We start from the raw sequence: 12,734 nt of genomic DNA, 5'->3' as shown, positions 1-12,734 counted from the left end.
CGCTGTAATAAGAAACATTGTTCTATTTATAAATGGTACCCAATCACAGTGCATTGAGTGATTGCATTTCTAGTGTGATCCTGTTCAGCATCTGCTAGGAATTTATCTTTCAGCTGCTTCATAAGTAAAACATAAAGATGTAGTTATTCTGAATAATTGCACAGCCACCATTATTGATTTACGGCTTATAGCACAGCCAGATGGAATTTGGTAAAGTGCCTAATATCATATCCATAGTAATGTACTTGTTTAAAAATCAGTAAAATCATAATGCATTGACAGAAAAGGTAACAACAGTCCATTACCTAGAAGACAGAAACATTTTTTTCAGGACTTTACCAAGTTTATGCAGTAGTTGCTGTTGAGGCTTATCCCAGTTCTTTAGTAATTATGATATAATTTTTGGCTGCTGTTCTATGTTGTAAAGTGACTTAACTACAGCTGTTACAAAGGTTGTGACTGTGGCTGTAGTCACAACCTTTGGCGTCTGGTTTCTGGTCCTGTACTCAGCACGTAAAGCTCATACTGAATGCTGTAGACGTAATGCAGAACAGCCATTAACGTACCCTGTTCACAAGATCAATAGCATTCATGTCATAAAATATTGTGGAATTGCTGCACGGTGATGTGATTGTGTGTGTTGTGCGATAGAAAGCAGCTCAGGTCACCTACTTCCAAAACTGTTTCAATTTGTACACACAGCATTTAAAATTGTTCCAATATTCCTTAAGCGGCCACTATTGCTGACACACTTTTCATCATCTTTATGGGGCAGAGGGATCTACCATTTTTTATCCGCCTCCCTTAACTAGTATAAAGAACTACTAATAAAACCTGTGAGCTCCTCCCAAACAATCTCCATTACCCTAGCACCAGGATGCAAGCAGTCTTACACTTTAAAACTCTGCTACCATGGCTACCAAACCTTTCCTCCTTGTGTGGAGGGACAGAAGACGCTGGAGCCGGTGCCCGTGAAGAGGGCGAAGATATCCGGCAGCGCTGTGCCCCTGGAGGGGCTGAAGAGGTCCCCGATGGTGCCCAGCTACAAGAAAGAAGAGGAGAAGTACTCACCCGTCCATCGATCCAGCGGCGGTGAGTATAACTTCTTTTTTGCAGGTCCTGTGCGCGGGGGAAGGATGAGCCAATCAGGGCTCATCTTTCCCCGCTGGCCAATCAGCGGCCGGATGCGCGAGCCAATCGCGGCTCGCGCCCGGCCATTCAAAAGATTGGCGCCGACGCGAGCCAATCAGCGCTCGCGCCGGCGGATGACGTCACGCCGGCGACTATATAAGTCGCCGGGTGGCGCCATTTTGCCAGAAGTCCGTCGGCGGAGAAGAGAGAGGACGTCTCTCCACGACGTCGAGCCAGAAGACCAGCGGCAGCGGCGGCAGGGGGCCCTTGTAAGGGCCGTGAGCTACCCTGCCGCCAGAAGACTTCTATCAAGGCACCGGAGCGGAGATCGTCGGCGGGGAGCCCTTGTCAGGGCTGAGAGCGCCCCCGCCAAGCAGCTTTCAACAGCGCCGAAGCGGAGAAGAGGCGCCGCCGGCTGGAGGGTCTGGAAGACCCGGAGAAGAAAGAAACAGAAGACGGCGTGTCAAGTTGAGTATCCTGCGCAGAGCAGGTAAGTATACTCAACGTTGAATTCGGGCACTAGGCCCGTGGGCACAGCCGGGCACAAGGCCCGTTGGCACTGTAAATTAGGGGCACAAGGCCCAGGGACCTGGGCACTAGGCCCCAACGAGTTTAGTGGGCCAGTAGGCCATTAGTATATCTATATAAAGGGGACAAGCCCCTGTTAGTTAGAGAGGGGGACTCTGAGCCCCAGGTACAAGGGCACAAGGCCCTAGGTAGTTAGTGGCCTAGAGGCCATAGGAAGGCCATAGGGGCTGGTAGCCCATCTGCTATTAAGGGCACAAGGCCCTCAGTCAGTTAGGAAGGCCGCAGGGGCTAGGACCCCTAGGTAGTAGGGCATAAGGCCCTAGTGAGTGGGCTCAGAGCCCTGAGGTAGAGAGGGGGCTGAGGCCCAGGAAACAGAGCAGAAGGCTCTGTGTGTAGCTGGGCAGAGACCCATGGTGCGTAGGGCATAAGGCCCTGGTGGTGAGAGGTAGAGGCGTAGGAGCCTCGTGAGAGTAGGCGCGGTCCTGTGTGAGGTGAGCACACGTGGTTAGGAGGTACGGTCGAGCGGAGGCTCCCGTGGTGCTGTAGCAACCTGCTGGTTGGCTAGCAGCGGTGTGTTCGGGTAAGTAGCGGCAAAGTACTGTAGACTGTATTTATTCTGTCTGTGTGGCGAGTGTAGTTTACATTACAGTATTTTGGTGTGCTTTCTAGCTGTGTCCAGGGGCAAGACGTCAGGCCCCCATTAAAGGTAGGCTCTTGTTTCCTGTGGTTTTCCTGTGCTAACCCGTGCTGTGGGGGACAAGTGTAAGTACCAGCATACACATAGTCAGGGGAGAACACATGTAGTTTTCCTGTCCCTTAGGTCCCCGGGGTCACACTGGTACCCAGAGGGGGGTGGCTGAGTGAGTTGGTGGCAGTACAGCACACCTTGAGGCAGTTCCAGGGGCGGCCGTGGTTCTGATCAAGGGTCCTCAAGGCCGGTTCCGTGCAGGTGGACCTGTGGTTCCGGACGTAGGGACACGTGTGAGGTACCCGAGTACAGGCAGTCGGGCGGTTCAGTTCGATCGGCTGTTCCGTGCGGCAGTCGGCCCGCGGGTTAGTGTGCTGTTTTACTGAGCCTCAGCCGGGCTTAAAGAACCCGTACTTAGGGCCTGTGTGTGACTCCATAGCAAGAAGGCAGCTTCTTGGTAAGACCTGGGTGAGGGGGTTAGGAACCGCCCTCCGGTTTAGGCTGTGAACACCGGCTGGTGTTCCCCGTAGCGTGTAACTAGTAGTTCCGTTAGTGCACCACATTTAGTTAGTCCTAGTGTTTGACGTAGTTGCGTTGCCGACCATTAGAACGTTGTTAGGGTCGGGTCGCCGTTGTAGTTAGTCCAGTTTGTGGGTGCCATCTTAGTTCACGGAGAGCGTAGAGGGAGGCTGTGTGTCTTGTCATCCGCAGGAGTCGGGAAGGTGCAGGAGAACCGGATCGGAAGTGGGAGTGTCCCGGTGAGTATCACGCTCGATTCCTCCTTTCGGTTAGGCCCTCACCGGCAGGTGTGTGAGGCACTTGAGGCGGGATTAGTCCTCGGATTAGTCTTGGCCTTCAGTGCCTGTAGTCCCCCGCGTCTTGGCAAGAACAAAGTGAGGAGGCGGCAAGGAGCTTGGACTGACCGTGTCCTTGCCCTTTGCCGTAGTCTCGGACAGCCCTTACCTGGTAGGCACGGCCGTAATCTCTGTCTCTATCTCAGAGGGACGTGATTGGAGGTGACTGCGGCTGCGGATCTGCTGGGATAGGATCGCAGCTGGGAAAGTGGAAGCGGACTGGAGGTGACCATCGTTTACAAGGTAAATTCTTTTGTGTGCGTCTGTCCCTGTCTTTTCCCCGCAGGGGGCGTCACATTTTGGCGTAGTCGGCAGGATCAACGATGGCTCATCGGGGGATCATTCCGCTGTACGAGGGATACAGCTGTGTCATCTCTCGTGACGAAGTGGCAGCGTTCACGAAGCAAATCCTGGAACGTTGTGAGACAAGGAAGAAGAAGAGCAAAGGTACTAAACGGCAACCGGTGGAAGAAATGCTGTGCTGGAAGTGTGGGTTGCCTGGACACTTCGCATACCAGTGCCCAGTTGCCGAGGAGCTCTTTGATGAATGGGAGGACGAAGAAGTCTCCGATGAATGGGAAGACGTAGAAGTCTTCGAGTGGAAGGACGAGGAAGCCTTCCATCCATGGTCTCAAGAGAAGTCGGAATCTGGAGGGAAGGATCGGCAGAGCCTGCTGACTGTTGGATCGCAGGTGATCGTCCCGTCCAAGCAAGATTCGCGACAGGAATACCCGCGTCAGCCGGATGCTGGAGCTGGGGTATTGGAGACGTCGGATACGTCAGACGACTTGTCCGTGGCTGTGGAAGAGTTGGTCCCTGAAGACGAAGGGAGAACTGAGCAGACCCTCCACGGGGCAACGCTGTGTCCGGAGACATGTGAAGATGTCTGCCCGGTGGTACCTGAGAGGATGGAAGCCATCAGTACCCCGGAAGAGAGAGCTGCTGAAGAAGTACTGCCTGAAGAAGACTGTACTTTAGAGAGCGCAGCTGGAGAGTGGTGGATGTTGTCACCTTCTGAAGAAGCTTCCCGCACAACCGAGGAGGTATCGGACGGATGGGAGGTTCCGGCATGCGCCGAAGAAGAGACTCCCTGGATACCGACTTCGGGCGAGGAAGTTGCCAGGATGGTGTGGATCCTGCGCGAGAGGGCTTTACCGCGAAGGACCCGGTGGACGCAAGTCAGGGATGCCGGTAAGCGACCCTTGGAGGTGGACGTAGAGGAGAAGACGTTGATTGTGGGGACCACAATGGAAAAAGGCGGCGGAAATGTGGAGGGACAGAAGACGCTGGAGCCGGTGCCCGTGAAGAGGGCGAAGATATCCGGCAGCGCTGTGCCCCTGGAGGGGCTGAAGAGGTCCCCGATGGTGCCCAGCTACAAGAAAGAAGAGGAGAAGTACTCACCCGTCCATCGATCCAGCGGCGGTGAGTATAACTTCTTTTTTGCAGGTCCTGTGCGCGGGGGAAGGATGAGCCAATCAGGGCTCATCTTTCCCCGCTGGCCAATCAGCGGCCGGATGCGCGAGCCAATCGCGGCTCGCGCCCGGCCATTCAAAAGATTGGCGCCGACGCGAGCCAATCAGCGCTCGCGCCGGCGGATGACGTCACGCCGGCGACTATATAAGTCGCCGGGTGGCGCCATTTTGCCAGAAGTCCGTCGGCGGAGAAGAGAGAGGACGTCTCTCCACGACGTCGAGCCAGAAGACCAGCGGCAGCGGCGGCAGGGGGCCCTTGTAAGGGCCGTGAGCTACCCTGCCGCCAGAAGACTTCTATCAAGGCACCGGAGCGGAGATCGTCGGCGGGGAGCCCTTGTCAGGGCTGAGAGCGCCCCCGCCAAGCAGCTTTCAACAGCGCCGAAGCGGAGAAGAGGCGCCGCCGGCTGGAGGGTCTGGAAGACCCGGAGAAGAAAGAAACAGAAGACGGCGTGTCAAGTTGAGTATCCTGCGCAGAGCAGGTAAGTATACTCAACGTTGAATTCGGGCACTAGGCCCGTGGGCACAGCCGGGCACAAGGCCCGTTGGCACTGTAAATTAGGGGCACAAGGCCCAGGGACCTGGGCACTAGGCCCCAACGAGTTTAGTGGGCCAGTAGGCCATTAGTATATCTATATAAAGGGGACAAGCCCCTGTTAGTTAGAGAGGGGGACTCTGAGCCCCAGGTACAAGGGCACAAGGCCCTAGGTAGTTAGTGGCCTAGAGGCCATAGGAAGGCCATAGGGGCTGGTAGCCCATCTGCTATTAAGGGCACAAGGCCCTCAGTCAGTTAGGAAGGCCGCAGGGGCTAGGACCCCTAGGTAGTAGGGCATAAGGCCCTAGTGAGTGGGCTCAGAGCCCTGAGGTAGAGAGGGGGCTGAGGCCCAGGAAACAGAGCAGAAGGCTCTGTGTGTAGCTGGGCAGAGACCCATGGTGCGTAGGGCATAAGGCCCTGGTGGTGAGAGGTAGAGGCGTAGGAGCCTCGTGAGAGTAGGTGCGGTCCTGTGTGAGGTGAGCACACGTGGTTAGGAGGTACGGTCGAGCGGAGGCTCCCGTGGTGCTGTAGCAACCTGCTGGTTGGCTAGCAGCGGTGTGTTCGGGTAAGTAGCGGCAAAGTACTGTAGACTGTATTTATTCTGTCTGTGTGGCGAGTGTAGTTTACATTACAGTATTTTGGTGTGCTTTCTAGCTGTGTCCAGGGGCAAGACGTCAGGCCCCCATTAAAGGTAGGCTCTTGTTTCCTGTGGTTTTCCTGTGCTAACCCGTGCTGTGGGGGACAAGTGTAAGTACCAGCATACACATAGTCAGGGGAGAACACATGTAGTTTTCCTGTCCCTTAGGTCCCCGGGGTCACACTGGTACCCAGAGGGGGGTGGCTGAGTGAGTTGGTGGCAGTACAGCACACCTTGAGGCAGTTCCAGGGGCGGCCGTGGTTCTGATCAAGGGTCCTCAAGGCCGGTTCCGTGCAGGTGGACCTGTGGTTCCGGACGTAGGGACACGTGTGAGGTACCCGAGTACAGGCAGTCGGGCGGTTCAGTTCGATCGGCTGTTCCGTGCGGCAGTCGGCCCGCGGGTTAGTGTGCTGTTTTACTGAGCCTCAGCCGGGCTTAAAGAACCCGTACTTAGGGCCTGTGTGTGACTCCATAGCAAGAAGGCAGCTTCTTGGTAAGACCTGGGTGAGGGGGTTAGGAACCGCCCTCCGGTTTAGGCTGTGAACACCGGCTGGTGTTCCCCGTAGCGTGTAACTAGTAGTTCCGTTAGTGCACCACATTTAGTTAGTCCTAGTGTTTGACGTAGTTGCGTTGCCGACCATTAGAACGTTGTTAGGGTCGGGTCGCCGTTGTAGTTAGTCCAGTTTGTGGGTGCCATCTTAGTTCACGGAGAGCGTAGAGGGAGGCTGTGTGTCTTGTCATCCGCAGGAGTCGGGAAGGTGCAGGAGAACCGGATCGGAAGTGGGAGTGTCCCGGTGAGTATCACGCTCGATTCCTCCTTTCGGTTAGGCCCTCACCGGCAGGTGTGTGAGGCACTTGAGGCGGGATTAGTCCTCGGATTAGTCTTGGCCTTCAGTGCCTGTAGTCCCCCGCGTCTTGGCAAGAACAAAGTGAGGAGGCGGCAAGGAGCTTGGACTGACCGTGTCCTTGCCCTTTGCCGTAGTCTCGGACAGCCCTTACCTGGTAGGCACGGCCGTAATCTCTGTCTCTATCTCAGAGGGACGTGATTGGAGGTGACTGCGGCTGCGGATCTGCTGGGATAGGATCGCAGCTGGGAAAGTGGAAGCGGACTGGAGGTGACCATCGTTTACAAGGTAAATTCTTTTGTGTGCGTCTGTCCCTGTCTTTTCCCCGCAGGGGGCGTCACACTTGCACCATTTCTTTTAGTGTGAAAGTGGTTTTTAAATTGTCCGTGCACTGTACTCTGTGTTGTTACATGGTTTATGTGTAATTTAAGTGTTGCTAAATTGTTTATGCACTCCAGGACAGGCTTCCTCCATGCTGAACAGCAGGTGCAATGTAAGGCATTGAGAAAGGAGCAAGCTTTCTATTCTGACATCCCGATATGCCTTCCAATTCCAGCTTTCAGACTGCGCACAGCAGGGATACTTGAGCTGATTTCCTCTATACCTTACAGCTCTCCAGCCTGGGAGGTAGCAAAACTTGCTGATAACTTTCCTGTGGGAAAGAGTCTCTAGGGGAACCTTGTTTTCTTTTCTATTTTTTGATTTGTTATATAGCAAAGAAAAAAATAATAACATTCTGAAAAAGTTGGTACATGTACGGCCTGATTCATTAGGGCACTCATTGTGAGCACAACTCACGTCCCGTATTCTACGCACATGTTTATGAGTTGCGCACTCCCAAATTCATCAATGAACGGATCTCAAGATACGTAGCAAGATGAACTGGTCCTTAAGCCATTTACGTCATGGAGAAGTGATGCGACGCACTCTTACATCCAATCATAAAATGAAACCATTTCCGGGTGTGCAGCACATGGACGTGCGAGCGCTATATGCATTGGTATTGTTAAAAAATAGTTAAATTTTTTTTAATAAGTAGGTTTGAGTTTACTTTGCAGTAAAATTCTTAGGTAAATACAACATTATTTACCATGTTTAAGGTTTTAGTTTTACAGTATATATATAGAATGTTGTATTTACCCAAGAACTCTCTTGCAAAGTAAAGTCAAGGCTATTTATTATAAAATAAACTACAACTACAACTGCACTCAACGCAACTCAATTAAACTATTTATTTATTTCAATGTATAATAATGTTTAATAATATACATTTTAAATAATATAAATAATGTATTTACAAAGAGCTTACTTTGCATTGGAGCTGATTTTGCATCATCTACCAGGGTTTTGGTTTTATTTGAATCACACAATGTATTACAGATGACAGACCCTTCATGTACACGAACAATAATGTGTGTGTAATTTATGGCAATAAAAACTATGTTGACACTTGTGTCTGTGTTGTATTACATATTTCTTTGGGGCACTATAGGTCCCAGCATGGCCTTGCAGCCATGGAGTATGCTTATGCTTGTAGTACTAGTGCTACTTAATGGCAAGCTGGCCATCCTGGGACCTGTAGTGCACCAGGGATAAATACTATCATGTATTATTACTAGAGATGCTCAGGCTCGGTCCCCGAGAACCGAACACACCCGAAATTAGCAGATCTGAGTACCGAGCCGAGCTGGCTCGGTACTTTCGCGCGCCCTCAGACTTGAAAACGAGGCAAAACGTCATCTTTACTTTGTCGGATCTCAGATCTCGCGAGCTTTCGATTCTATAAGTACCGCCCTCCACAGTGATCCAGCGCCATTTTCACAGAGGGACACAGAAGGGGTAGCACAGTCTTGGCAATCTCTGGTGCAGTTGGGCAGATTCATAGGTAGAATAGAAAGAGGAGGGGTAGCAGTGTTCTTCAAAGTTTCCAGTGACATTCAGGAGAGCTCCACTGCTAATTGTCATTGCTGAAATAGAAATAATAAGGCTGGCAGGCTTGGTCTTCTAAATCTACAGTCACATTGTACTGTGTTATATAGGTAAAACACAAAGAGGAGAGCTCCATTGCTCCATTCCTAATAATGAAAATAAAAATAGTGTACCTTTGTAAAGAAAAAAACACCTCTCTAATAAAGGTGAAAGTTTACTGTAGAAAAACATAAAATTGTCAACATGCCATTCTACCCAAAATATTACCAAGAATACCAGAATCAGCTAGCTCCCTTCTCTCAGCTAGATCTGAGCACCTGTAATCTACACTGTCATCATATTCACCCTCATCAGTATGTACATCATCCTCAAACAATACTAATTCATCCCCGCTGGAATCCACCATCACAGAAGTCTGTGTACTTTGATGTAATTGCCGGTAATGGCTTTCCTCATGGAATTTGTAGCTCATTTTACGGAAGAGCTGTCACGATTTTTGGGCAATTCTTTTAGACCAGACCAAATGTCAAAATGTTGTGCAGACTCATCTGCATCACTACTGGGTGTCTTGGGAAAGCTAAGTTTTTTCCTAGCAGCAATTTCCAGAGAAACTGAAGGAGGAGACGTCATTGTGTCATGTACCACTTGAGCTGTCAGCTGGCTGACCAGGAACTCATTGCATTTCTTGAGATCTGGGTCAGTTGGAAAGAAAGAAAAGACATAGCTCTTAAACCTAGGATCAAGCACAGTTGCCAAAATGTAATGATCCAATTTCAAGATGTTGATAACTCTTGGATCCTGGCGAAGTGAATAAAGTACTTAATCTACAAGTCCAACATAATTAGCGGAATTGCTTTGTTTCATTTCCTCCTTCAATTTCTTTTGCTTTTCAAAAAGTCTAATTAGGGGAATCACTTGACTCAAGCTAACAGTGTCTGCACTCTCTTCCCAGGTGACTACTTCGAGTGGTTTCAGCACCTTGCACAACATGGAAAGTATTCTTCACTGCGCTGGACTAAAGTACATCCCCCCTAAATTATATTCTTCTTGCAGCTGCTGCATTCTCCTACATGCTGTTGCAGAATCCCGAAAATAACCCTAAATATTTCGGGACACAGACAGCATCTCCTGCATGTCATTGTCATTTTTTTTAAAAGTTCTGTACCACCAAGTTGATTGTGTGAGCAAAACATAGAATCTGATGGAATTCCCTCTGGTGTAATGCTCTAACAATATTGGTGGCGTTATCAGAAATCACATATATTCAGGAGAGTCCAAGCAGTATAAGCCATGTTGCAATGACATCCCTTAGTTTTTCAAACAGGTTGTCAGAAGTATTACCTCTGACCTGCACCTTGTGTTTACAGTGGGTAGAAGGGCATTTTGTAGCCCAATAATTACATTTTTACAAACCTTCTGGTAGAGGTGAGGAATAGCTTTTGCAGTAAAATGGTGTCGTGATGGAATTTGGTAACAGGGACACAAGACCTCAAGTAACTGTCTAAAACCAGCTCCTTTAATAGTTGGACGCAGATCTAATACTAGCATAGTTGCCATGGCGTCTGTGATCTGCTTTGCGACTGGATGACAACTTTCATACTTGCTATCTCTTGCAAACGATTGTTTAAAAGTCAATTGTTGTAAACTCCTACTAGTCTTCTTCTTGGTCTGCTTCTGGGTTGAAGATCCATCCCCAGCAGCAGAAGCAGCAGCAGTGGGCCTAAGGCTCAAGGATTCTTCTGAGGAGTCCTGGATAGGGGAGGAGTCATCCAACCTTAGAAACTTGGATGCAGGACTAACTCCGATCACTTGTGAGGATATTGATGATGAAGGTGTTGGGGGTGTAGATTGCAGGTGCTGAGATCTAGGTGAGAGAAGGGAGGTAGCTGATGCTGGACTGCCTGTTGTTATTTTTTAGTATAAGTTTCTTATTTTCACAAAAGCTTTCCAGGAACTCGCTTCAAATGGCGTAACATGGATGAGGTTCCTAGATGGTTAAGGTCCCTACCTCTACTGACTGTGGCTTTACAATACTCTCCAACCCAAATCCATCTTTCTGTCCCCAATTCACTTCGCCCCCCCAACCCCCTATGCCCAGCCACTCTTCGCTGACCCAATGACCTATGCTTCTTCTACACAGCCTTCCACATCATGGGTAACGAAAAGCCAGGTGCAAAAGCAAATCACACAGCTGCAGGTAATGCAGAAAAGAAAGTGACTATAATTTTTATAGATCCTTATAGATCTGTTTGAGGATTAAAAAAAATATTTTAAAAAAAAAATCTATGTTGCAAGCCTTGTATAAATAGCATGTGGATTACAAATTTTGAAAAGAGCGCACACAGGGATAAATTAATGTCACAAGATAAAATAATAAAGGCATTAATGATAAAACAGTTTTAATTTTTTTCCTTCATGGAATACATTTATTAAAATGTTGTTAATGTCTACTGAACATAAAAAATAAATTTTATAGTTGCTCGTGATTGCAAACTCATCTTACAGCATGCATACATAACTGTTATCATTACTGATCGGGACTTAGACTAGCCCCAGAGCTGGCGTAAGAGATGTGGCAGAAAGTCCAGTTACTTGTACAGCCATGCGTACGCTCGAGTTTGGCATGCCCCTATTGTGCAGGGAATATTCCAACACGCTCCGTCCTCGGCCAGTTCACTCCCCAAAGTCGTATGCTGTCATAAGTGCCCCTTACACTCGCTTGCGCATGGACATTACTTACGTACACCACTGTATCTCTCTGTTTTTCACCCGTATCTCCCTGTTCTTGGCATGTGCAGAGTGATTTTGCATACGATACGCTCAAAATCGTCAGATCCGTGTCCTAATGAATCAGGCCTGTATTGCTTACTTTTAGGTGGCACTTAAAATGTGATTTGCTTGGGGAGGGTACTTGCTTAAATGAGTTTTTGTTTTACTCTGAAACACTGCAACAATCATCATCATCACCATTTATTTATATAGCGCCACTTATTCCGCAGCGCTGTACAGAGAACTTTCACATCAATCCCTGCCCCATTAGGGCTTACAGTCTAACTTCCCTAACATACACAGACAGACAGACAGAGAGAGACTAGGGTCAATTTTTTTGATAGCAGCCAATTAACCTACCAGTATGTTTTTGGAGTGTGGGAGGAACCGGAGCACCCGGAGGAAACCCACGCAAACATGGGGAGAACATACAAACTCCACACAGATAAGGCCATGGTCGGGAATTGAACTCATGACTGCGCTGTGAGGCAGAAGTCCAAACCACTTAGCCACCGTGCTGCCCAACAATAAGATTATTTCAAAATTGTTCTTTCAATGGACTGAATTCATATGTTTGGTATATTTGGTTTTAAATGCATTAACCATACTATCAGATCCTGAGCCAGTGTTAGCTACAGCATGAACTGAGGGATAAATTAAACCCGAGGGAAATTAAAAGCTTAGGCTTGTGTTTGCAACTATTTGTCCCTCTCTAAGGGGTTGAAGTGAGCAGGCAAGTGAGCCAAGGGTTCACCCATGACAGTGTCACTATGGGAGGTATCTTAGGCCATGCTATAAATCACCCTGGCTGATAATGTGCTGCCTCTAGACTTCAGGACAAGTTGCCTGGTTTGGAAGATCCTTGGCAGGTGCCCTGGGTGCCAACTATGCTAGAGACATGTTTTTTCTGATACCCCTAGTGGGGCGGATTGGTTTGGGTTCACTATCGGTTTCTCCTGGTGCAGGACAAATTTTGATGGTGCTTGAGTGCCACCTCCAGCTGGTTTGTAATTTTATTTTTGCCAGAAAACATTGAGCAGTTGGCAGTCTATGATTGGTGGGCACACTTTATTTTTATTTATGTAATGGCTGAACCCCCTTCTTTTTGAAGAGTCTGCTTTGTGTTCAATGCAGGTTCCGCCCTAGGGGGTGGGCTTGTTGGTTGTGTTCCATCAGCCCAGAAGGGATACAGATTCTCAGATGCTTGGTATAAGTGATACCCAAGTTTAAGGATAAGGGTACGTCCGGGTGAAATTGTCACCCGTTTAATGACAGTGAGAAGTAAGTGACCCTCACTTTGCAGGGTGAAATTGTCATCCATCTAATGATGGTGAGTAGTGAGAGGGTAT

The 12,734-nt window shown here is 49.1% G+C and overlaps 1 protein-coding gene across 3 annotated transcripts in view; it reads left to right on the top strand.

Annotated features, from left to right (window-relative positions):
* The window catches only part of LOC142094562 (transmembrane protein 132B-like), a 472,770-nt gene that overhangs the window by 215,965 nt on the left and 244,071 nt on the right, over nt 1–12,734 (top strand). Inside the window, exon 1 of one of the 3 annotated variants that reach the window (XM_075176858.1) lies at nt 6,891–6,975. The exons of the other annotated variants lie outside the window; for them this stretch is intronic. The gene's annotated coding sequence lies outside the window, so the exon portion shown is untranslated. Of the gene's footprint in view, nt 1–6,890; nt 6,976–12,734 lie in introns of those variants that run through there. 3 annotated transcript variants of the gene reach the window in all.

Source organism: Mixophyes fleayi, chromosome 1 (genome assembly GCF_038048845.1).
Source record: "Mixophyes fleayi isolate aMixFle1 chromosome 1, aMixFle1.hap1, whole genome shotgun sequence".
Lineage (NCBI taxonomy): Eukaryota > Metazoa > Chordata > Amphibia > Anura > Limnodynastidae > Mixophyes > Mixophyes fleayi.
Note: the sequence above shows the minus strand (reverse complement) of the source record. Positions and strands in the feature narration are given on the sequence as shown.